Source organism: Rhea americana, unplaced genomic scaffold (assembly GCF_003343005.1).
Source record: "Rhea americana isolate MKP2758 unplaced genomic scaffold, rheAme1 scaffold_5, whole genome shotgun sequence".
NCBI lineage: Eukaryota > Metazoa > Chordata > Aves > Rheiformes > Rheidae > Rhea > Rhea americana.
In genome coordinates, this window is record NW_028186645.1 from 8,983,097 (window position 1) to 9,005,728 (window position 22,632).

A 22,632-nucleotide genomic window follows, 5' to 3' on the forward strand; every position below is an offset into this window, starting at 1 on the left:
AATGTGCCCTTGTGGCCAAGGCCAATGTTGTCCTGGGGTGCATTAGGAAGAGTCAAGGCCAGCAGGTCGAGGAAGGTGATCCTGCCCCTCTACTCAGCCCTTCTGAGGYCTCATCTCGAGTTCTGTGTCCAGTTCTGGGCTCCCCAGTACAAGAGAGACATGGAGCTACTGGAGAGAGTCCAGCGTAGGGCTACGAAGATGATCAGAGGGCTGGAGCATGTGTCTCATGCAGGAAGGCTGGGAGAGCTGGGCCTGTTTAGCCTGGAGAAGAGAAGACTGGGAGGGGATCTTATCGATGTCTACAAACAGCTTAAGGGGGAGAGTCAAGCGGATGGGGCTGGACTCTTTTCAGTTGTCCTGTGCAACAGGACAAGAAGCAGCAGGCACAAACGAAACCACAGGAAGTTCCACCTGAATAAAAGGAAGAACTTCTTTACAGTGAGAGTTATACAGAGCACTGGAACAGATTGCGAAGAGAAGTTGTGGAGTCTCCTTCTCTGGAGATATTCAAAACGCACCTGGACACAATCCTGCGCAACATGCTTGAGCAGGGGGGTTGGACTAGATGATCTCCAGAGTTGCCTTCCAACCTCAACCGTTCTGTTACAATATTTTTGTTTCATGAAATTCTCCTTGGTACTTCCTTTCTCATTCATATGGAATATCTTTATAAACTACATCTGAAACCTACTGTAGAAAGATAAAATACCTGAATAATGGCAAAATTTGTTTTATGTTTATCCAATCTGGTTACAAATATTTTCATAAAGAAAAAGAGATAGATCTGTTAGCGTGTCTTTTTTTCCAAGCTCTGTGTGGAATTATTCTAGCTGGATCCATATCCCACTGCAGTGGACAAGGAGGAAATCTAAACAAAGGCCCAGCATCATGAGATAGCCTCTTAAAGTGTGCTCAGCCCTAACTTCTAGAATCCTTTATATTCTATGAATGTTAATTAAAGTTTGTAGCTCACTGTAACAAATTAGATTTAACTGATGAGTTTTCGGCATTCCAAACTGATTTACATCTCGAGATTAAATTGATGCCTGTATTATCTCTAACTTCCAAACATGCTTAATGCCTATGTGCTGTCTTCCTGTTTTCAGCTTCTTGTATTCTCTTTGGATCTCTGACTATGGCAACACAAAGTGCTCCTGTCTTTTGCCTTTCCACTATGCAAGGCAAGCTGTTTAAAATTCTAGAGGCTTGTCTTTCATATAACATAGCCTCTAGGAAGTCAAAAATGTCAAAGAAATGTCAAATTATTTACGTTTTTATTAGGTCTATGGTACATTCCTGAGAAGGCCTTGTGGCAGTTGGTCATCATATCCTTAGAAGACATTAACACAGAAAAAAGCACTGTAAATAAATCAAAAGAATTTCAGTATTTCTCATAGTAGAATAGATCTGGATTTCTCCTGAGATATCAGTGTTAAAGAAGATACTGTCTTGGCCATTTCTTTTGAAGAATGACTTGCTCAGCTGTGTTGTTGTTATTAAGGATCTATAAGCAAATGTTTAGTGCAAAGAAGGAAACGGTCTGATCTTACACTTTTTGTGTATTTCACAGAATCATTTTTCTTCTAAATCAGTTCCAAATTGTGAGTGCTCCTTTAAAACATGCAAATAAAAGAATCTCATCAAGATGATGCTTAAGCATCAGTAACCTTTGGTAGGATTCAGGTAAATATTTATGTTTACAGCATTGGCTATGGCTTCAGTTCCTATATCTTGTAATAAATTTCATTCCCTCCCAACAGTGTTTGACCAGGCCTGCTGTGTCACTCTACCTCAACTAGTTAAGGGTCAGCACCATCCACTGCACTCTGCTTGAATGAAATGGTACAGACAGCAGCTCTCTTTGTCTTAAATCCAAATGTTCCACCCATGAATGCAACATGCCTTCTATTGCCAGGCCCTACTGTGATCTCTCTGAAGACATACAGGCTCACTAGTCTTTGAAATAAATATTATTTRTAGAAAATAGATGACTACCCCAGTCTCAGATATGTCTCAGGGGCTTCTCTCTCTCCCTGACCTCCCCAGACTCCTGTAACTTCTATATGTCCCTCATATTGGCTGTGGGCTGTATTTCAGAGTTCAGCTGAATTTGGTTCATTGTCTTTTAGTTCATTGAGGAAAGACAAAAGAATACTTTCTCTGAGTTAGTGATATTAGCTATTGTGTTTTCTATAAATACCAGGTGCATAGTCCCTTTTGCTTTGAAACATCACAGCTTTGCAGACTGTTGTGCTTCGTAATAAATASCTTTTCCTTTCAAGGATGAAAACATCTAATCAAAAGGAAAGAGAAGGAGAACCTGTAGACTGCTTGTCTGCACTAAACTTTCAGAACAAAACATCACAAAGGAAGGGACTGTGTAGAAACAGAAATATGTGGTGTGGGCAAAACAAGCATCCACTGCCTGTTGCTTTGCAATGAACAGAGAGAGAGAGAGAGATGAGTCATGCACAGCATCCTAGTGCAGAGTTCAAGAAGTTTTGCCACGGACACTGTTGACTAACTCTTTTACTGAAAAGCTACTATGCAATTGTTAATATCCAGGCAGGCGAGATTTCTTTCTAAGTCCTATCTGCCTTCAATAGACACTCTGAAATGTAGTCTATCTACCATAAAGGGCTGAAAAGTTGTGTTGATACCTGGATTCAAACTGGTGATTCATGGGCATCCAAATGCTTCAGATATGTTGTACTACACTACTGAGGCATGTCTTTTGAAATCCAGCATCTGCTGTAGTTTGGTGGTTAAAGCTGTAAATTGGTAATACTTATTCAATGAATTTAATTGCTTTTAAGCAGTCTGTCAATAGGTCCTCTTTTCTCTATGAATTTGTCCATTGATCTATTTATGTGAACAGTTTTTACTCTGTGTGTTATTTACAAATTATTCCCTAACTCTGTTCTGCTTTTAGAACATGTATTGACAACTGAGTGGACAAGATGTTATTTTTAATCAGATAATAGACAACTAAATCATTTATGTCTAGCAAGAAGTAAATCAAAAGCTTTTCAAAATGGTCCCATGGACAGATCCAGACCTTGGTAATTGTGGCGGCATGTTTTCCATAATTACTTGTGTGTGCAAATACATCACTCATGATTACTTGCTAAAGTAACAAGGAAGGTTGATATTATGCTAGAAGTGAACAAATATCTACTAATTCTTTATTGTCATTCTGTACTATTTTTAAGATTTCTGGAATTTTAATGGTTGCTCTACCAGCTAGATAGGCACATAAGAGCAGATTGTCCAGATGATTCTGTAACAAGGCGTAATGTTATAAGTAACATCTGGGACAGCAAGGAGGAGAACCACAAAGAGGAATAAAGGTTACCTAATAAGATTTTAGATACAGGTAAGTACACAGCTTGGTGGCTTACTCACGTGCATGCAAGCACATTCACAGCAATGTGTGCTCCCCCCTGAGTATGCATAAAGTCATTACTTTTTTTTCTGTGTCAGTTTAGCACTAAACCCAAGAACTTAAGGTTGATTATTTATATTTTTCATTACTAGTAAATGAAAGGGCTGTCGGTATCTTTTGGGTATCATTTTACTGAAGATGAAGGTGGAGTGCTACAGAATATGCAAAGTGGTGATAATTTTTGGCAACACAGGTCTGCCATCAACTAGGAAATGAGTTTACTGCTGACGGAACTTTTATTATGCTGGCTGTAAGCTTATTAAGCTCTATACTGCATAATTTTTGTCAGCATATTGTATCATTTTCTGAGCCATATAATAATATTGCTTTGAACTTCTATAGTGCCTTCCATTTCTGTAGCTCCTTACAAACTTATACCAATATTAATTAACTGTCATGGTACCTCAGAGAAGCAAAAAATATTCTCATCCTCTTGTGATAATCAGTATTACTTTTAGCACTGAAAGTAAAATGAAATGAAAGGCTCAAATTCAAGCTAAAAACTTTTATCTGGGGTGGGTTTAGAAAGGAAGAAGCATCTTGTGTTTTAGCTATAAGACTTACAGGTCTCAAGGCCTGATCTAGCTGGACTAGATCATGGACTTCCTGTGTGGAAGTCCTGTTTCTGTGTGGAAAAGTAGTCCAGCTGGTAAATCTTTTTTGTCTCAGTTTTCCAAATGTGATTTTAATTCCTCTCTCTGTTCTTTGTCTTATCTTTTCTGTGAAAAATTCTTTTAAGGCAGCATGCTTTGCTCAGTGAAGGTGGCTAGATTCTCTGGGCCTCTAGATTAATCCAAAAATCCTGCCCAAATAATGATGTAAGTGCTCACCAGAAAGTAATTTTCCCTAGTCAATAATAGTAAGACTTCTCCTGTATGGAACAGTGCAGTTACTGTTCATCATGAGAATGCAGATGGATTCAGCTGAGGATGGAACCAAGTCAATGGTTATCTCAGCACATGCCCAGAGCCTTAAAGCTCTGCCACCCTCATCTTATCCAACTGCATAACCTGTGCCAGTTGCATGCTGGCCAGAACTTGGACAGGAAACTTCTGAGAGAAACCCAGGATATTGTAGGCTGCTGTGCTGGCTATTGCAGTGCACTGTCACTCCTCTCACTGGCCCAAACACGAGCCAAAGCTACAAAATGACTTGGGGGTACACAGTGGCTCCTGAAGAGCTGTCTTTTGGAGGTGGTATGAGTCAAAACCTGATTATTTATAGAACTTAATCTGCCAGTGTCATGCTTTGCAAGACTAAGACTGTGAGCCCCCCAAAGCTTGTCTAGCCTCTAATAATATGCACTGCACTCCACTTGTCTGCACTGGCCAGTGCAGTTCTTGTTTACTCTTAGAAAATGTTATGCCATCTGCCTCTGCAGCACTGTCCCAATGTGGTGTAGCTGTTTTTCAGGAATGGGTGTAGTGCACGGGCATTGTTTTGTAAAGGGTGCTGGGATTATATGCACTATTTTGTGCTTTGTGATGCTCCATTCTTAACTATAGAAACAACCCATCTGCTCCAGGATGAAACAATATCTCACTCGCTCTTCATGGCAGTCCAGGTGACTCAGAGAGGAGAGGGAAAAAATGTCCCCTTCTGCAGCCCTGTTATCCCATTGCTGATGCAGCTGCTGCCATAGGAGCAAATGAAGTTTCTGCAGAAGAGGACTATGTCTTTCGAGCCCAGAATAGTAGCTCTATTAGTCAGTGCCTCAAGTTGCTTGTATAACTGCCCTGGCTCCCTGCCTGGGTACATGAACAGCATTTAGCCTCATTGCATGCCTAGCCCAAGTAAGCACTTCTGCTGCCTGCAGGACCTTCTATACCTGTAATAGAGAAAAGAAATAAAAGAGGATTAGTATTTTACTTCTATCCTGTTTACCATACAACTTCTTATACCATTCCCCTCCTGTAGACATAAATCCCAGAAATAATGTATTTCTTTCTTCCTTCATCTAAAGCCATTAGGCCTTTGCAGTGAGCTTAGAGTTGTAAACATGCCTGTGGATCTAGTTATACATAGGCACAACTTGTTTGAAGCAGCTCAGCAGATAATCATCTTGTAAGAGGGTCACTGACATCACTGTGTATATCACTTAGCCAGGACTGTAAGGGTGACCTGCACAAGAAATAAAATTAGATTTCCTCCCTCCCTCCCTCTCTCTCCATTTTTTTGTAATGTCTTTATCAAGGGCAAAGACAACTTGTAAGGTTTTTACTGAGAAAAAAAGAGTTTCCTCTCTATTTCTTTTCCAGCTCTATCAGTGCTGGGAATGGCAGGATAGTTTTCCTGATCTGGCTGGAGACTTTCTTGGAGAGCWACGGAAGTGATGAGAATGGCTCACACAATCCCAACTATAGAGGTAAGAATTGGTTTGCTAGTGAAGAGTTGTCATTTTCAGGGGTCTGACTACCAGGAAACTTTCTGAACAGCATTATTGACTTCACTTACACATGAACTAAGCAACCAGCAGGTGCTATTGTGCTGTGTGATGCTAGTGTGATTTGGAAAATTACGTCAAATTTGATCTGTGAGCTACTTCTGGAATTTATCAGAAAGAGAGATTGCGCATCCACAACTTAAGCAGACTTGAGGGAGAGCTATGGGGGTGAGCAGTACCTCAGTCAGACCATGTCAAACTGTAGCAATTATATCGCATCAGATTGATGTCTTGATCTTTCATAGAATCATAGAATTGGTAAGGTTGGAAGGGACCTCTGGAGATCATCTAGTCCTCTATTTTTCTCTTACCTATTCTACTTATCTATTTGCATATAAAAAGGACTATTGAAAAACCTGCATGAAAACAATTTTTTACTTTTGATAGGTCTTCTAAAGCAGTGTAGTTGTTTAATATCACCAAAGAAGAGAGAGAAAAAAGCAATGACACCTGGTGTTTGCTCATCAGAATGAAGAGCAGAAGCAAATCCCAGGAATATGGAGTTGTTCTAATTAATAGCCTTGCTCTTTACAGAAGGCAGAATTCACCACCCTATCAGAGGAGGAGACACCACTGGCAAATCACTGGTGGAATAAGTGAGTGAAGGAGCTTGAACTGAGCCTTGAGGATGAAACACCTAAGCTGTGGAGAAATAGATTAGGTAATGCTCTGCCCTTCAATTACTTTAGAGCTGTAGGTGCTGAAGTCTGCTCATTAATTGAGGCTATAAAATGCCCACATTTATTTCATCATTACTCTTTCAAATATTTGCCTGATGGGCTTGTCAGAAGTTTAGCTCTTGCTGCCTAAAAGTCCTGCTGGTTCTACCAAAGGAAGCTTTTCTGCCTGGTTCTCTACCCAGAAATGTAAAATCTTTACTTGTTAACCCTCACGCTATTAAAAAAGTGCTTAGTAATAACCTTTACTAATGAAGAGAAATATCATATCCTACTTGCCTTCTTGCTCATCACCAAAACCTCAGCTGACTCTGCAGGCCCATTCCTCATTAGCCCTCCAGGTCATTCTGTCCTGGTGTCTTACTCCTCTCTGAACTATCCAGTCACCCGAGGCTACTAACTGAATCAGTTTTTCTTTACAAAATGAGCATTTGGCAGCTTGAGTTTATTTCAGAACCTGAGCTATTGCTTTATTAATCAAGCTGTAACTCTATTTGCTGTGTATTTAGTACTTTCTGAGTTAATCTCCATCACTCCTCTAGCTCTTTTCTTACCCCAAACCATCTTTGAACTTTTACATTTTCCTTCAATAGTGGCAGTGCATAAGAACTTCTTGCTCCCTGTTATTTGGGGAAATCAGGTAACAGTAAGTCTCTCTACCAGTCTGTGCTTCTGTTTTCCCTTTTACAAGTGAGGATCCTTTCTCTAGTGTCAAAGGCTTGTTTGTGTGTGTGACAGGGGAGGCTCACACACATTCCCCGTTGATTCAGCTCTTGAGATGTATGGAGGATATGATTGTTGTTGCTTTTTATAAATGGTCCCTTCCGTATTCTACCCAAATGAAAATGACAGTATGTTTCCATAACAACCTGTGTGACATGTTGCTTGCTATACAGCACATATGTATTATTCACTTCTGGCAGGGGGGAAGGGAAGATACTACTTTTCATAGCTAAGGTACATTTTTTTTCCTCCTGATATTTTCACTTGAATGAGTTATGGATTAGATGAATATTATTCTTTAGCCTTTAACTATTGCCTTCTGTTTGCTAGATAATAACTAATGAATTCAAACAAATCCTGAGATGTGAAACAAATGGATCTAAAACTTGTGCTGCCCCCTTTATGTGTGACTGGTCTGACCATTATCTAATTCAGTAACAGAGAAATGGTCAGTATGTTTCATATGTGGCTGCTTGTGAACTTATTTTTTCAGGTCATTTTTGCCATGTCTTGTATATAATCTCCTGGTAGGATAATGGATCTTTGCATTTTACTCCTGTGCTATAGATTTTTTTTTTTTTTTGGCCTGTACTTGAAATTGGTTTTCAGTGTTCTTTGTGAAGTGTGCCATGCAAAAGGCAATATATTTTCAGAATTTATTTTGAATGGATAATTTTGGGCTTTCCTTTCACTTCTTGTCTCAAACAATTTGGTTAGAACTGGTGTAAGAGCATTATAAAGAAGGTGGGAGAATAATAATCCAGTGCATTGGTAGATGATTAGCAACTTCATAGGAATAAAGAATGTAATTCACTTTAAAGAGAAAAGTGAAGCAGTGGGAAGGAAAAAGCATTTCCCTGAATCCTCTTGATCTCTGCAAATACAAACAAAACTTGGAAAGAGGGGTTGAGAGAGTTCTTTTCAGACCACTGCAGCAGTACAATTATGAAACTCTGTATTCGCTCAGTTTTATTTTTACTAAATTTTACTCAGCCAAAAAATCACTGTCCTGGTCATAACTTCTTCAAACCAAATATTTCTGAGAATAGGCTTGAAGGAGTTGAAGGAGGATTGTTTTTCTATGTTAATGAAAATGTCTTCTAACATTTTTGTTAAAAAAATCTCCACATTTGCTCTTGATTTAGGGGTCTGGACTTGGTATTTGATATGGGAAGGCCTTCTGTCAAGGGTGTAGCTTTTCCTGTTCCAAAAAAACCCAGAAACCCTAGAATGTCCAAAGATCCCATCTTTCTGATCATGCTCCATTGCTTTGCATTTCTCTCATGTGAATAATTAGTCACCATTTGCTGTTCTTGTAAAATGCGCTGCAGTTAGAGATAAATCATGATTTTGCCTGTGAGCTCTGTGTGACTCTCCAGTGCTGTGGGGGCAGCTCTCTGCTTTAAATGGAGGTGGAGCAAAAATCTGGTGCAAGCACTCCAGGAATATYCTGCACTATAGCCTGGACAAGGAACCTCACAGGAAAGCCGGGGCAGGCTTGGGAAGGACCTTCGATCTGGGAACTAGATAAGAGACTGATATAGGAAAGAGCCTAGCTAAGCCTACAGATGAAATCACAGTTCAGGAGTCTCTTCCCATGGAGTGCCTGACTTCACCATCTTCATATAATGTGCAGCACCGGAGGCTCTTTCCTCCTTCATGACCTCATTGAAACCCATCATTAAGGTTAATTCACATGATCTAAACCATGAAGTGTGTATCCACTTTCCACAATTTGTAATGAGTCAGAAAAAAGTTCAGCTATCTGCCCTGACAATTAGTAATATAAACATTATCTCTGGCTGAAGGAAGCTTTAGCCTAGTTTTTAATATGTTGGATATCATGCTTGGAAGGAACAGTAATTTTTAAGCTGCGAGACAACCATGAAAAGAAAATCTTTTGTTGCTTTGTGACTGTTTTTCATACTGACAGGTGGAAATAGTCAATAAAATTTACTGGCCCAGGAATATGTTATCTTCAGTTTTTCCCTTGTGCAAAACGCCAAGCCTAGAAGGAGATCAACTTCATCAGGAAGCTCAGCCAGAATTCAGATGTTTGCAGATAATAAGATGATCTTTCCCCTCAGACTCAATCAGTTATACAATTTGTCATAAATAAAGAAGGTGAATATTACTGACAATAAGGTACTTCTCTACTTCATGCGGTTTCTAGGACTTGTAATCAATGCTGTCTGGATAATTCTGGTATCAGTGCCATCCCTAAGAGCCTTGGTGTGAAAGAGTGAATAGTAAGTGTTAATTAATGTAGTAATATGTGCCATGTCTGAAGTCTGAGCTTTGAATCTTTTTTTTCTCCAGTAATCAGTTTAAAAAGGCAGAATTAATCTTGGGTGTCTGTTTAATTCTCTTGCTTGTGCTACTTCACAGCCATCTTGAAATACACATGGCAAAAAAATGTATGATGGAGAGTGGGCCAAAGATGTAACATGGCTTCTCTTCTTAGTAATGTCATCCTCCAAAATGCAGAGGCTTCCATAATAATCATTCCATCTGCCATAGTACAGAGCGTACTCTCTTATGCTGCATTTCTCTCACAATAATGATACAGATGCAGGTAGTGCTCACTTGGCTGTGGCTTTGACTCCCATTATGTTTCCTCTTGATCTTGTTCCCTAGATCACATGAGCCACAGGGCTCATGTTCCTGCACGTCTGGCAGCATGGTGTATGTCTGCTGCTCTCTCCTTTTCTTTGCCAAAAGGCTGAGGAAGGAGGGGGTCTGTTCTAAATTATCATTTCCTTTGCTCTATGCTTGATCTAAAAAGGGGGCTGTTCTTGTCCAGATGCCAGCAGGAACTGAAGGCTCTTTTCCAGATGGGGCTGAATATCGGCCAGACATTATAGCAGAAGGAGCTAGACAGGAGTTTTAGTTCCTTTGTAATGTGGTAGGCTCTCAAATTATTGAATTCACTGTTAGTACTCAGTAACTTTGTTTGATCTAATTATACAGATGATCCCTGTAGTTTTTATGCCAGAAGTAACCAAAAACTCAGTGCAGCTGAAGAGATAGTAGTTTTTAGGCTAGCAATTTGTAGTGCTGTTATGAGCAAGGTGGAAGAGAGACTGGATGAAGGAGCCTGAAAAGCAGGTCAGAGGAACAGCAGGCCAGTATTCGCTCCAGTTCTGTGCCCTGCAGCTCAAAATTCAGCTGGATCTGCAAGATAAGAGGTCAGGCTCCAGTCTTATGTCAAAAAGATTAAAGTTTTGTATATAGGTACTACTGAAAGCAAATACACAGTCAACATGCATATAAGCATATACATCTAGATTTTGCATGTGGATGATAGCGTGATAAGTCTATAAAGATGCTAGGAGAAGAAATGCCCTTAGTTATATAAAATGTCTTTATAACCCTATAGCTTCTAGAACTTTTGCCTTCCCAGAAGGCCCAGATGTGTTCAGCCAAGATAAGTAACCAGTAAAAAGAATGATTCACACAAACAACTTTGGTTACTGTTGTTTAGACTCCTGCGGCACATCAGAGAAASTAATTTTGGGGATTTGTTTCTGTACCAATAGACCTGCCATGAACCTAATCCAGAATCCATGCTAGGCCTGACCGCTTTTCAAGATTTTGTGCTAGTATGTTTATCTTTTTCCATTTATCTCTTCCTAATTTGCATCTGCATTTAGTTCTTGTTGAAGTGGAAAGCATTAAACTGTTGCAAAACAAGACAATACTGATATTTTCAGTAGAGGCAATGAAAGGGTGAGAAATCTAATGAGAGTTCCTTCTCTCAATATTCACAAACAGACTCGGAAGCCCAGGGCTGGCCATTGGTGCCTTACTTACGTGCAAGGGGCACCACACCAACAGAAGAGACTATGCTGCGAGAAACTGCCATGCGGCATTTGCTACAGCGAGGAGGACTGAAGGTGCTTGTATCTGAGGCTAGGTGGTGCTTTCTAGGCACAGCTCTAGAGACTGAAGAAATGTGTCTCTGCTTATTGGAGAGATTACGGAGGTTTTCTAACACCAAGGCAGACTATCTTCTCAAAAGAAAGCCTCAGCAGGGACAGGCCAAAGTTTGTGACGCTTTTCAGAGTGCAGCTTTTTCCCTCCCTGAACCTGCTCAGGTGAGTATATCAGAAGCTGGGTACTGTCTCTATATACCACCGTTCACTAGTGTGCGCCCCACTTAAGCAGGAAAGCATCTGGCAATCCCATGTGGTATTAGAAAATATCATCTGCCCCCATGTTAGATATTTAAATAAAAGGAATCTCTACTTTCTGGAATCTCTGCCTAAATTAGCATTAAAGGGTCACTGTCTGTTCTGATATTCAGTTTCTTCCTTTTCTGCTAGTGGAACAGTTCTTTGCCATTTTCCTTTTGGATGCACTGAATCCAAATGGGAATGAACTCTCATCAATACAGTTGTAGGTATTCTCTGAACGCAGGTGTATTTGTATTTGTGCCTATGTCTGGAATTGTCTGTATTTTCATTTGATTGAAGTTCCTTTAAAACACAGAGCTGAAACTGCCTTGCGGTCACTGAGACTCTTGCGTGCTGTACCAAAGAGCCATAATTGCATAAGGCTCAGGGGGAAAAGTATTCCATTGAGTTTCATCTCTGCTGCAGCTAATTTGCCTGGTCTGCTGCAGCCTGTATTATTTTTCTAAGTAAAAGGAAATAATTTGCTTGCTAACAATACGCTGGCTTAAGGTATATTGGTCTGCATGCAGACCTTCAGGTATGGATTTTCCATAAACCAAGAAGCCAGCTTATCTGTTTTGCTTTTAATTCTGAAATTTATTAGCTCTCCACATCCATTGCAGATACAAGCACAGTCTTAATTGTTCCATTTTTATTCTCACAGAAAAGGCAGTAAATCTTAATGGTTGTGCTTCAGACATTAAGAGGCAATGTAGTAGCTGTAAGAGAAAAGTATTCAAAGCACATTAAATTAGAAAGTGCGTAATAACATTTTCAAGCTGTTCATCTGAATTTATTTTGACTTAGAAAGAGTAGTTGTCCCAAGAATTCTTAAAGGGGCCATCCAAATGGACTACTTTYCCCCCTAAACTTGATAATTCCTTAAAACATTTTCCCCTGCTCCTCCTCCCCTTCTGAGATTTTCACAACTGTGAAAACAGTATTTTTTAACTTTAATTATAGTGCTAGTTGAGAATGTGTTCTGTTGTTTTGGCTACATTACCAGCTCACATACTGTTTGTTTATAGCTCTCTGAAAAGCCATTTTAATAAGGTCAGATTTGCAATTTAAATTAACTTTAATATTTCTTGCAAACTCCAGCTCTGTTTGTTTATGCGAGGGGTAAACATACTGGAAATTTATTGTTTTAAAAATACATTCCTTTGTTTTATTTTCAAATTGGTACATGTCAGGTAATAAACAGTCTTGACTTTATATATTTTCCTGTATGGAAAGGAAGAAAACTTTAGAGAACAAAAGAGAACATGAGAGAGTGAGAAAGAATTAAATTGGTTATTCAAAATGGGAATTTCATCTGCAGAAACAATTCATAATGAACAATCTAATCTGCAAATTAAGACCTTTTTCTGGTTGCAATTTTTTTTCTAGGGGACTGACTGTTTTAAATAAATTTGCCTACTTGGAATTTGTTAAACAAATCTTTTGTGTAAACAAATTCTACTTATGGACAACTTGTGATTGTTTAGTGAGAGTTTTTATTCTTGTACTGGAACTGAATTTTAACATTGGATAGCTGGTCATCTACATTATATTATTTCATTTTTCCAATTAGATGACCTGAACTTCTTCTTTCATCAGAATGAAATCTGCTTTCATCCCTGTCTATCTCAACTGTTAGATATTTTCAAAGCCTAGTATTTTAAAAGTTAATGCTACATTCTTCACAGCAGACACTACTGCAAAGCTTGAACATGAAACAAAATTCAGGTTTGCAATTAAATGAATCTTGAAGTCAAGAATTTGTCTTTTTCAGACGTTCATATCAATCAAACTCCGATCAGGTGGTTGCTTGCCAATGGGCACGTGAGCATCACCAGATGAATTTCTGATGAGAAGTTCCTGAAACAGAAATAATTGTTTTCATTTTACTCTACCTTTATTGAGCAGTTAATACTTGATATTGCCTGTTTTATATAAAACCGCTGTAACTGTGTCACTGTAGATGATAGGTGTGTTTTAATTACCATGGCTTTGAGCTTGTGGAGTAACTGCATTGGCTTGCACCAGTAATAAGTTATTTTAATCTCTGTGTGGCAAGGGCACTAGAAACGGATAAGAAACCCGTCCCCGAGTGCCCATGCTCATGGTGGAGGCAGCAGTCATGTCCACAGGCTCAGAAACCTCGAGGTCTTCCGTGGCGGCCAGCGGCGAGGCCCCACGGTGCCAGCGGCCTCACTGCCGAGACCGCCCGGYGCCCTGCTGGTGCCGAGGACGTCCAGCCGCTCGCGAAGCTGGCGAGGAGACGGTAGGCCTCGCCTCGTGTTGTGTGGCTATTTTGGACGTGCTGGCTTTTCCGCCTGCTGGTTTTGCGTTTTCAAAATGGTGATAAACATGGAGCCCTGCTGGTGGGGTGAGAGGCGTGCGTGTGTGTGTGTGTGTGGGGGGGGGGCGGGCATGGCAGCTGCATCAGGCCGCAGCAGCGCCCGTGGGGACGGAGGGGTGGGCGCTGGCCGGGGCTGGTACCAGCTGCAGACCTGTGCCGGTCTCGATTCGCATGTCTTAAGGTTTGCTCTGCTTATTTGTTTATTTATGAAGAGATTTCAACCCGTTTCAAAGAAATACTTTTCCCTTGCCTTGTCCTGATTTATGCAGAAACAGCCATGACAGAGACATGGATGCTAGTGAGGGAGGGAAGAGACCTGCAGGTTTATCTTGTGGCTGTTGAGAGTGAAGAGATTTGGGGGCCAYGGGAAGACTGAGCAGAACACTTTCAATAAAATATTTTTGGTTCGATAACTCAGTTTTAAAATTGAAAACTTTTGTAGAAATACACCATTTTTGACTAAATTCTTTACAGGGAAATTMATGAAGTGGAATTTGGGTCAGACCCCACTGGAAGAGCAAGCCACCGACTTGTCAGTACAGCCAATAGCTYGGTGTTTAGGACGTTGACCTAAAATCTGGAGTTCTCACAAATCCATGCCGCGACTTGGCCCTCAAACTGTTGGATGTTCTGGGGAAGAACTCGTTCTTCCCACCTCCCCCCGAAAAGCCCCATCCAAAATAGTTGAAAATGCACAGTTTCTCCCATGCAATGAAAACTCCTTTCAAAACCTTGACTGTTTGATGGAAAAGAAATATTGTTTTCTGATCAATCTTAAATATAAGCTGTCTCTGCAGAGTTTCTTTCTGCTATCTCAAGAGAGAAAAAATCGATGAGTAGGAAAGATAAATTTCCCAGCGGACTGTCCARGAGTCTGACACAAGCTTAAGGGAGAGGTGGATGATTTCTTCCCTCGGGGGGTTCTGCTCTTTCTTCCCTATATGATATCTGGTGCACCAGATCTTACTGCCACATGCCTCTGCATCTTCTTAMTGGTGCATAGTAATTCTGTTCCTGGCTGAGTCTATTAAAATATTTCATAATTATCCATGCCATTTTTCTTYTCTCTTCCCTGTGTAGCTGCGCGTTGCTTAAGGCTATGGCACTGTAGTTTTCACCTGGTGAATTCTAACAGTTTGTTGTCTACATCATTGTAGGATGTATTTAATAATTTGTTCAGACTTTGGAGGCTGAAAGGAGAGGTTAATCCCATTTAAAATGTAATGTCTGTCAAAGTATTTAAAATCCAATTTAACAGCTTCAAAACCTGACTCTTTCTGTGTACACAAACAGAAGAAAATAGTTAAATTACACAAGATGTCACGATGAAACATTACCTCTCTGGCACTCCATCTTTAATAAAGGTGAGAAGTGATGGGTTTGGCCCAGGGATGCAGTCACAGGGTAAACATCATTAAGAGAGTAAAATTGGTGAAAATAAATTGTTACTGAATTGTTCTGCAATGTGAAGAAACAGAAAATGACTGGAATTACTCCTTGCTCTACTTAGGCAACAAAATGAACCATGCAACAGTATTTGAGTCCACATCCCAACTCTTGAAAAATCTTAGAGATGTGTCTAGCTGGATCAGTCTGTTTCTGAGAGTGAGGTGCTGAGATGAGCTTTAGAGAAGAGTTCCCCAGTTCTGATACTGTATTTTTTATCAAAACGCGTTCAGTTTCCTGGCCTGCCTTGCCCACAGCCTGAATTTATATTTCTCTCATGTATGGTGGCAAGAGGAAAAAGTGAAGCTGACAAGTGTCTTTCTTTCAGACAGTCCTTCTGGAAGATTCCACTGCTGTATGTGGGTACATGGGGATAAATGGATAAATTTCTTCCTTCAGATTCCTACTTTTGGATCAATATTCCTAGTGATTTTCTCAGAGTCTGTTCTGCTTAGGTTGAGGCTTTTTTCCCATCCACATCTCCTGTTTGCATCCAATTCTGAGCCTGCTYATGGCTTTCACTAGAACATGAGCTTCAAATTAGCTGTGGCTTGAGGGTCATGTTTTCAAAGCAAAATTTCAAGACCACATGCCTTCCCCTAACTCAAAAATATGAATTATCTTCCAATGCCAATGAGAATTTCTTAGTGGCCATGTATATTGTATGTTTTTTTTTTTTTTTTTTTTTTTTTTAAAAAAAAAGAGCACTCAATAATGGCCACTATTGAAGTCAAAGTGCCAGTGTTGATCAACTAGTAAAGCAGTTCACCTGAGGAAATAATTATGTTTCTATGAAGATAATAATCCATCTGCTTAGTTACCATTGTGACTCATTTTTACATCTCATTTCTCATGAAGAGTTGGATGCAGGTTTTTAATCCGTTGCCTGTTTTCTCCCCTTCCACCAGTAAATCAACTTCTTTTACTAACTCCTCTTTTCACATGACTCTGCCTTATGAGATAGGAACGCTGAATGACTTTGTTCGCCTGTGTAACTTGTAGAATGGTTGTGTTCATAAAGGAGTACACAAAAAAAACCTGCCTTCATTACTTCACTGCACAATGTCCTCCAGGTACAAAAGAAGATACAGATTTTCTGCCTTTTCAAAGGTATAGCATATTTAATCATCCAAAGATAGATAACTATCATAACTGCAGGAGAATGAGAAGGGAGAAAATAAGTGGCCATGACCTCTGTATTAGCTGTGGAGCAGGGGGTGACGGTGAACCAACTCTTGCAATGTAATACACACAGCAGGCTGCTCTAAACCCTGCTTGCGAGCAGAAGTAATGGGATGGCATAACCCCTATCTGGTGTTGTAGCCTTCATAATGTCTTAGGCCAGTGTCCCAGTGACATGAGCGCCAGGTGTAGAAGGATTATAGCATTGTACTCCTGACTCTTCTATTGACTTGCTAAGTGAGCTTAGATGAGTTACTTTGAGACGCTTACTGTGTATTAAATTGTTCATAAAATGAAGATTATTTTATTTTCTTTATAAGGATGTTGTGAGGTTTATATCTATTTTTTTAAAAACAATTCTGTATGATTTGCAACAGACTGTTTGTTGTTACACTTTTGTTCCATATTTCACAAGACTTTATTGGTTACCCCTGTTGTAATTAGTCTTAAACTGGACATATTTTGGCCTTCCTTTCCCAGAGATGCTTCTTCATCCACTATTCATCCTCTTGTCATAGCACTGCAGTGGTGCACAATGATCAGTCACTGCAATGTAGCATATGCCAACTCCACAGGAAGTTGAGCCAATAACACTCAAAATAAGTGAGTTTCTTAACGTTACATGCTGCTAATAGAAAGCGAAAGATAAATGAAGCCCATAATTCCTTCACTGTTTGTACTTTCTGGTAGTGAGGCATACCAAGTTGCTGAGTAGGATTTTAAATGAACCTCTCTTACTATTTGTCATAAAAAGCACCAGTTATATAAAATAAAGTGAAAGCAACCTTTAAAAATGAAGTGTAACCAAGCACTACAATTAAATGAGATCACTTTCTTTTTAGGCTTGCTACTTTTGATCAGACCTTATGTAATGAGAACTGAAATTAGATTAAAAAATTCTCTGGTGCAGCAGAAAATATAAATRTGAAATACTATTAATACTCTTTCACTACACAGTGCCTCTCATTATAGCTGTCATTGGGGCTACTACAGAAGTTGCTAAAAAGCTGATTAGATGAAGCATTGTTTCCAGAAGGACTGTGCATGCAATAAAGGATTTTGTTCATTCACCAGTCAAACAATTTAGAATTCATCYAAGGACTGTGGGTTTGAAGGTCTGAGAGGAACTTAGAATTTATTGGTTTCCTATTTCAACATGGGTTGGCTGTCCTGAACAGAGGAGCAAACAGAGTTACAGATAGCAGGGAAAACTGATGACAGGATGGGTAGTGCAAAAAACTGAAATATGATGCAACTGTGCATAGATAGAGATGGGTGGGGAAGAGGGCAAGACACTAATAGAAATTTCCAGTGTCCTGTGCAAACTGTTTATTCATGCAAACTCTTTGGGCTTATTCTGTCCTGTAACAGGATGTAACCCAGTGTATTAACTTAAGAAGCATGCTAGCATACACAAGAGGTTTGGGAAATCTTGTTTCATTTAGCAAATCCACAGACAGTGTGTGTGATTTGCATGGCTTCAGGCTCAAGGAAGTGCCACTTCTCTGCTTATGATATCATCAAGTAAGAACAAGTAATATACATAGGCCAGTAAGCTACAAACATCTGGTAGGAGCTGTGGTCTGGGAAATTTCACCTAGCAGCTTATTTTTTCATTTACTCTTTGATGTATATAGTTTAATATTAAGAGTACTGAGTTATGAATATTGAGGCTTAAGTTGGGAGAGAGAAATATTTTATAAGGTGAATAAAATTTTAAAAACTGTGGGCATTTCTAGGCCTATCTAGGGACATATCATCCTCTTCAAGAATTATTCTGTAAGATTTTGTTGAAAGATTTTGCATAACAGATCCTGATAATTCATCTTAATGCAGCATCATAAAAGAGACAAGATGGAATTTGATTTAAATTCATTTTATATTAGAAATTAATAGATTTTTAAGGCCATAAGAGACCATTATTATTCTTTAGTCTGACCTACAGCAGGCCATCAAGTTAGCCTTTAATTTCTATTTTAAGACTGATACTTGCAGTTAAACTATGCTTTTTTCCCCCCTCCTCTTTAATACAGGCAATCTTGATTTAACATAACCAAGTAATGAAGATGCACTCTTTTGATAAGCTATTTCAACATCATGTTTTTTTTTTTTAAAAAAACAAAAACAAAAACAAAAAAACAAAAAAACCCTCTGTTAGCAGCAGCAGTAGAAGGCCTCTTGGATTAGCAGTGTCTATCCTGAATAGTACATGGAATAGTTTTGTCTGTGTTTGTGGACTTGCTTTGATCATACATTGCTGCCAGCAAAGTTTAGTCACCATTTTCTGAACTTCCAAAGCTGAAAGTGCCTGAAACAATGAGTCCAAACCTTATACAGATGCACCAAGCATGGTAGGTCAGAAAATATTGTAGGTGTTGTTAAAATGTAAATCTATAGAGCTGACTTCTATGATCACATCAGTGGACTTAGTTTGAATTGGATGCTGAACTCTGTCTACACAAACCATTTCTGTTAAGGGTTAATGCTTATGTCTCTACCTTGGTAGTAATAATTCTGGTAGGAGTCCTACTGTCCACCCAATTCCTCAGATGTCTGTGTTTATACTACCATGTTATCCAACTCTGTCAAGACCTAGGGGATGTGGTTAGTTACATTTTAGGTGATGATTGTTAGATTGCTTTGGGGAAATTTTTTAAATCAGAAACACCTAATTCATACAAAGCCTTACTGGGTAAGGTGTAATTCAAGTTATGAAATTGTTGCTCATTTTCAATGACTTCTGGTTTTCCTCTGACATTTAAGATCTTCACATGCCAGCCACTCAAGTTGAGAGGAACTGTAGCAGTTCCCACCTTGATGATTGAACTGCACTCTATTGAACACAGCTGCACTTACAGAGCTGCATCAAAACACTCCATTATATGTGTCAAGTTCTGAAGGAGATGGAAATATTTCTCTCTGCTTTTTACTTCTAGCTTATGCTGCACAGACAACTCTTACACTCTTACACCAACTGCTTCACTTCTTTCTTCCTTATTTCATGGTGGGATAAACTTGTGCTCTGAGAACCAGTCTGACAAATACTTGTAGTTTAATGCAGTTCACTGTTATCATTATGTGACAGCGAGGATATCTGGAAGCTCCTAGYGATATTTGGTGTAAACCTCCATTTACAACACATTGCAGATCCTGGAAGAAACCTTCTACTATGCTTTCAGAGACTTAATTGAACATCTCATTGTTTTGCCTTGTTTAGTACAAGGAAGTGTTTATGCATGTGTTCAAATGCCAGCTGCAGCTGTGATATGAACGTGATAGCTGCATTATATGTATAAGGTCCCTCTATCTCTCTCTTTCCCTTTTCTCCAGTAAATCTGATCTCCGTGTGCATGATAGTTTTCATTACAATTCCAAAATGGCAATTTGTTGCTTCTGCCCCTTTGGATATTCCTAGACAGCTAATATGTGTGTTGATTGGCTGAATTCCAGATTTAGGACCTACTTCTATTACCAATTGTAATGGCTAGTTTGTTGTAAGCAAAAGTCCTTCACCTTCAAGGAAGGTGCATTTCATATGGGTGAAGATGAGCAGTAAACTTAGACTTTCCAAGTGTTATCAGGAATGATTGCTCTTCACTGACATGGGCCCTCTCAGTGAGTAAAACACAAGAAATTAGGAGTGATCAGAAGATGCTGTGGGTGTGCAAAGAACCTATGAGGGGATCTGAACCTCTGTCATACAGCGAATTACAACACAGTGGTGTGGCCTTCTTGACATGATCCCTTTCCTTTATAAACACAAAGGTCTATTTCTTTTCTTATTTAGAAGGTACAGACATCTTGTTATGTCTCTTCCATCTGTTTGTATTTAAAAAACTGTAGGAATTGGACTGCAGAAAGGAAAATAAGGATTTGAATCAGTTCAGCTTCTGAAAAATTCACCTCTATTTGGAGCGCTGCCCTGTTCCATGCAGAGGATGTGACAATGCAAGAAAATGAGTGAAGCTAGAAGGCATCTTCTCAGGGTTACCCAAAGCACATGCTACTAATAAAACCAGTAAGCCTGGGGGAATCCTACCAGCCCACAGTTTATGGAGACAAGTCCACCTCCTATACTATGCAGAAAATTTCCAAGCAAGGTGTATATCCATGGATAACTGTAGCGATGAAATGACTGAGGGAGCCAGTGGATGTTGTTGCTGGGCTACTCCCTGTCATCTTTGAAAGGTCCTGGAGAACTGGAGAGGTGCCTGAGGACTGGAAGAAAGCCAGTGTCACTCCTGTCTTCAAAGAAGGACAAGAAGAAGGACCCAGGCAACTATAGACCGGTCAGCCTCACCTCCATCCCTGGAAAGGTGATGGAACAGCTCATTCTGGATGTCATCTCCAAGCATATGGAGGAAAAGAAGGTGATCAGGAGTAGCCAGCATGGATTCACCAAGGGGAAATGATGCTTAACCAACCTGATAGCCTTCTAGGATGGCGTGGCTGGCTGGGTGGATGAGGGGAGAGCAGTGGATGTTGTGTACCTTGACTTCAGCAAGGCTTTGGACACTGTCTCCCACAACATCCTCCTAGAGAAGCTCAGGAAGTGTGGGTTAGATGAGTGGACAGTGAGGTGGCTTGAGAACTGGCTGAAAGGCAGAGCTCAGAGGGTTGTCATCGGTGGTGCAGTCTCCATTTGGAGGCCTGTGGCTAGTGGAGTTCCCCAGGGCTTAGTACTGAGGCTAGTCTTGTCCAACTTCTTCATCAATGACGTGGATGAGGGGACAGAGTGCCTCCTCAGCAAGTTTGTGGATGATACCAAGGTGGGAGGAGTGGCTGACACACCTGAGGGCTGTGCTGCCATTCAGAGAGACGTGGACATGCTGGAGAGCTGGGCAGAGAGGAACCTCCTGAGGTTCAACAAGGGCAAGTGCAGGGTGCTGCACCTAGGGAGAAATAACCCTAGGCACCAGTACAGGCTGGGGGCTGACCTGCTAGAAAGCAACTCTTGCAGAGAAGGACCTCGGAGTCCTGGTTGATGACAAGTTGACTATGAGCCAGTAATGTGCCCTTGTGGCCAAGGCCAATGTTGTCCTGGGGTGCATTAGGAAGAGTCGAGGCCAGCAGGTCGAGGAAGGTGATCCTGCCCCTCTACTCAGCCCTTCTGAGGTCTCATCTCGAGTTCTGTGTCCAGTTCTGGGCTCCCCAGTACAAGAGAGACATGGAGCTACTGGAGAGAGTCCAGCGTAGGGCTACGAAGATGATCAGAGGGCTGGAGCATGTGTCTCATGCAGGAAGGCTGGGAGAGCTGGGCCTGTTTAGCCTGGAGAAGAGAAGACTGGGAGGGGATCTTATCGATGTGTTTAAGTACCTGAAGGGAGGGTGTCAAGAGGATAGGGCTAAACTCTTTTCAGTAGTACCACGCAACAGAACCAGAGGAAATGGGCAAAAATTGAACCACAGGAAGTTCCACCTGATTATGAAGAGGAATTTCTTCACTGTGAGAGTGACAGAGCACTGGAACAGGTTGSCCAGAGAGGTTATGGAGTCTCCTTCTCTGGAGATATTCAAAGCCCGCCTGGATGCAACCCTGTCTAACATGCTCTAGGTGACCCTGCTTGAGCAGAGGKGTTGGACTAGATGATCTCCAGAGGTCCCTTCCAAGCTTACTGATTCTGTGATTCTGTGATTGAAGCAGGAGAGATGGATTTTCTTTGTCTTCCTTCCCATCTTCCATAGAAGAGGTATGTTGCTCAGTAAATTACTGAATTAAAAGATAACTGTGTTTGGGAGTTACATCAAAGAATGTCAGAAGGGTTCTACTAATGAAAATGGCTATCATCTGAGGGAATATTGTAACCAAGGCATCATGTCAATAATAAACTAGTGTTCTTTACATTTAACTGATATTTGTGACAACTCCAGTTGAAAATCTCCTAGGGAGCAATGGGATGCACCACAACGTTAGATCCAGACCTTTCTCATATTTTCCATCCCTGCAAGTTCTCCAATTTGGGAAATGTAGATTCAGCAACAATTACAATCCAGTTATTGTGGATTTGGATAACTTTTTACTTAGTGTTAACTCTATGGCTTCAGGTAATCAGGTTAGTTGTTAAGATTTGCCTAAGCTGGGCAAATCAGCATGTTCTGATCTGCTGGGAGTGCAAGTGTGTGTAGAGAGGTAGAGCATAGGGATAGCTGTACTGTCAGTTGGCCTCCTSAAGAAATATGCCTTTGGTGAAGCTATG